The 4,160-nt window shown below is 34.7% G+C and overlaps 1 protein-coding gene across 3 annotated transcripts in view; it reads right to left on the bottom strand.

Annotated features, from left to right (window-relative positions):
* GRIK2 (glutamate ionotropic receptor kainate type subunit 2) overlaps positions 1–4,160 on the bottom strand; it is a 360,593-nt gene that overhangs the window by 10,405 nt on the left and 346,028 nt on the right. Inside the window, exon 16 of one of the 3 annotated variants that reach the window (XM_017739568.1) lies at positions 123–4,160. This exon is cut by the window's right edge and continues 3,813 nt beyond it. The exons of the other annotated variants lie outside the window; for them this stretch is intronic. The gene's annotated coding sequence lies outside the window, so the exon portion shown is untranslated. Of the gene's footprint in view, positions 1–122 lie in introns of those variants that run through there. 3 annotated transcript variants of the gene reach the window in all.

The raw sequence follows: 4,160 nt of genomic DNA, 5'->3' as shown, positions 1-4,160 counted from the left end.
GAAATCCCAGAGGATGGCATAGGGCAATTGCTCATCAGCCCCGAGGGCTCTCTCTCATGCAGGATTCCACAAGGTTTCATCCTGTCATCTCTCCTTTCAACATGTATATGAGGCCACTGAGGAGATAATGAAATAATTTGGGCTGTGGTGTCATTGACACGCAGATGATACACAGTTCTACTCTACTGTCAGACCAGGATGGTGCAGTCATTTTGAGCTTCCAGTGCCTGGCTGATATAGGGGGGTGATGGCAGTTTAATCCCTGGGAGACAGGTTCTGTGTTGGACAGGTAAAGGCAAGCACTCAGAAGATATCTTCTGTCCTTGTTTGTCAGTTCAACCTCTTCTGGAAGAGGCTGACAGTCTCACATTTCTCCAGGTTTGGGTCTGTGTTTTCAAATGGAAAGATTTTTTGCTTTTTGTCATTAGTGTTTCAGTCAGAGGCAATAATTTCCACTGACGTAAACCGTGTCACACCAGTCCAGATCTTCTTCCAGAACATAGTACTGCTGTCTCATGTCCCTGGACAATGGCTGCACATGACTCACAGGTGTTTAATAAGGACTGAGAGCAATTAATACTACCTCAGCCATGCAGCTGCCACTGAGAAAATAAATAACAGAATATCTGGCACTGCCTAACTGGTTTAGAACAACATCCATTGCAATGTTAATGGGTCTGTATTTTGCAATCACAGCTGCGCAGGATAATTCTCTGCCTTTCAGCAGAGGTGATCCTGGTTGCACTGAGTCAATCCCCTAAGATCTTGTATTCTCAGCCATGGGATGTGAAAGTTCATTCACTTGTTGAATGATCTTTGATCCTACATCTAAATTCATTCTTATTGTCCAAGGAATGTCAGGTTTGTTGATCACCAGGCATGGTGAAAGGAAATGATGATGATATGTAATTGATGCTTTGTAGTACCAATCTATCTGGATTAAAATGCTTTGTATAGCATAATTTGTAAATAAATAGTTAATTTTACAGAGACATTTTAGAAAATAAATATAATCTTTCTTACCTGAATTCTAAACACCTTTTTTCAAATTTTGCTCAGCTTAAGTGCTCTGTACATTATTCATTGCAAAAATTTATACTATTTTTATAGCTCAGTGTGATAGTATGAACTAAAAAAATTTGCCATGGCCTCAAATCATATTGAACAGAGAGAGACTATTAGTATTAACTTAATGCCAAGGTTTTCTACTGTTTTGGAAACACTATTATAGTCATATTGCAGTGCATAATCTCAAAAGGTTTAGCAGCCATTTCTCTACAATTATATGGTTTCACCTGACATTTTCTCAATCTAAAAGGTAGTTGGAAGTGCTTGTTGTTACTTTGCTGACCTATACAAAAGTCAAAGTAAATAAATCAGCTGAACTAAATTGTATTTGCTACTACACTTAACTACAGTATAGCTCATCAATTCAAAACTGAAAGTATAATGTTCTATATTAAAATATTATATGCTAAAGTAATATTTAGAAGAAGACAATGAAAAATTATTAGAAAGACACAAATGTTGTATGATCTGATTTTTTTCATTAGAATGAAGAAAATATTTTTATCAGAGGAGAAAATAATTATATAATGTGCATGGTTCTTTCTACTGATGAGTGAAAGTGAACTGTATTTGCTATAAAGTAAGCAAAATGCAGGGGTTTCCAAATTTTTTTTTATACAACTTCAAATTCTTGTCAAACTTAAAATATTCCACAACTCAGACCTATGATTTAAGCTCTGATCTTTGACTGAATGACTATGGAACTATAGTGAACCTCCTGTACTTGTATACTTAGGTACTCGTGTAATGGTCAACTTTACATACACTTCTAAATTTTCTGTTGTTTTTTGAAAGACACAAATTAAGATATTAAAAATACCTCAGAAAAAAGGTCTATTACCATATAGATACTAGTTACGGCAATCAAAAATCAAAATAGAGTCTTGGTTTTAGTGTTTTATTGTTTGAAAATTACTTTAAAATGCCACAGTTGGTAACTTGCTTTTTTCCTTTTTTTTTTTTTTTTCTTCTGTTAAAGGTGTTTGGAGGTGTAGGCTGTCGATTTGATTTTGGTTTTGGAGAGTTTTGTTTTGATTTGTTGGGTTTTGCAACAGTTCCTCCCTTTAGAAAATATCCTCTAATATATACTTACATGGTTTCCAAGAGGGCATTTAATTCAAATTAATACCTGAAATTCAGGTAATCTCTACGCTTATGCACAAATTACCCATACAAGTTTGTACACACTCTTACAGTGTTCAGGGGACTACAGGATGATAGAAGTTCCCAATTTTACAATGGCATATCTGCAGAATGCAGTGTGCTAATGTTGGAAATATGTTTTCTTTCATTACCTGTCCCAGCTGCTGCTTTTCCCAGCCAAAATTAAAATTTCTGAGGTTACTCCATTAAAAAATGTGACACAAGAATACAGACTACATCACTGACTGTAGATTGTATAAAAGCTACTTGGGATATAAATCCCAAAACTTTTACTTCAATTTACCAAGAATGCCCATATTCTTTTGTTTCTCGTAGCCTGAGGAACAGGCTTTTCAACTTTAAAATCTTTTGAACTTGTCTCCCTCTGGAAAGAAATCACTAGGCTGAGATTTACTTTGGTATTGTTCCAAAACTACTATAAATTACTGTCCCAGATTCAAAGGCTTTTGATATTAAACTCTTAGGAATATTTTTGAAATCCAGAAAAACTGACATAACTGCATTTTTTTGAGAAAGTAAAGAAAAATACTTTAGTGAACACTAATTTAATAAAATTTGGAAAAGTAACCCAAACCACCATACCATGAAATATTATGGTAAAACAAGAAGGATCCTAAAACATTTTCATTTTTTCATGTGAAACTGTTGAAATTTGGTTTTGCACTGTTGGTAAGATAACAATTACAACAATGATTAAAATATTTACTTTCTACACATTCTGCTGACAAAGAAGCATCACAATATTCCAGTAATTATCAACTTCTTCCTGTAAGTCCTACCCATATAGGACAAGCTATATATTGCACTTTGCTCACATCAATTCTAAAAAGAAGCACTGTATGACATAATTAATGAAACTTATCCTGGTACAAATAGATCACAGAAGGACCTTGGAAAAGAACCTCTTATTAACATTTCTACTGACTCCATGTAAACAAATCGGGAACAGTTAAATCATATTTGAGAGAAGAAAAATCAGGATGATGTGTAACTGCATATGGAACAGCGCAACAGCTGTTTCAGCCTATCAGCTCTTGGCCCTTCCTTTCCTCTTGAGAAAGTTGTGGGACCACTGCATTAATAAAGCCAGGTTTGCAGATAACTTCTCCAGCCAATGCCACCCTCTCCAAAGAAACCCTGACCGGGATAGGCACAAGGACAACAATTTACAAGGGTGACAACAAGGAATGATTGATATGTCTGTGGCACTGCCTTCATCAATACTGTGAATTTCATCCTAATGTTTTCAGCAGTGCACGTGTAGTTTCTATCACACAGCTGACACTTACAGTAGTATCTAATTACTGTGTAAAAGTCGTAAGAAAATGGAAATAATCTCAGAGAAAACTTAAAAAAAAACCCCAACACACAAAATCAAAGGAAAGGTCAATAAATTCTCAAACTGAGAATTATCAATATATTATGCTGAATATTAATGGTCTTCAAGGTCAATGTTTTCCCTGGCCTATATGATAATAATATGAACTAAACAAAACTAAATGCGTGAAATGGACATAGAGCCATAATGCGTTGATGCACATCAATTAAAGAAAAAAAAGAAAAAAAAAGACATAGTAATTGTTTTAAATGGCTTCTGTTTCTAACCTTGCTTATTCACTGCCCTCTGAGTACCTGTTAAAATAAGGGAGCAGGTCATTCAGCAGCAAAAGCAATTATAAAATGCAAATGACTGAGCATTTATTGTCAAGATTGGCTAGATAAAAAAGGTCTGATAATAACATGTTTCCAAGTAGATGACATAATTAGATGTTTGTATCATAAACAATGGGAAATAATACGAGCCTTTAGCATTTTTAGAAAGGCTGCAATTATAGGTAAGCATTGTGACATAAATTTTATTAAAAAGTGACAATTAAATTCCCTCTCAGAAATTAGAAGGCACCATCTTGTGGTTGCTCTGCAGGAAT

This window comes from Corvus brachyrhynchos, unplaced genomic scaffold (genome assembly GCF_000691975.1).
Source record: "Corvus brachyrhynchos isolate BGI_N302 unplaced genomic scaffold, ASM69197v1 scaffold14, whole genome shotgun sequence".
Lineage (NCBI taxonomy): Eukaryota > Metazoa > Chordata > Aves > Passeriformes > Corvidae > Corvus > Corvus brachyrhynchos.
The sequence above is the reverse complement of the archived record's forward strand: the minus strand, read 5'-3'. Positions and strand labels throughout refer to the sequence as shown.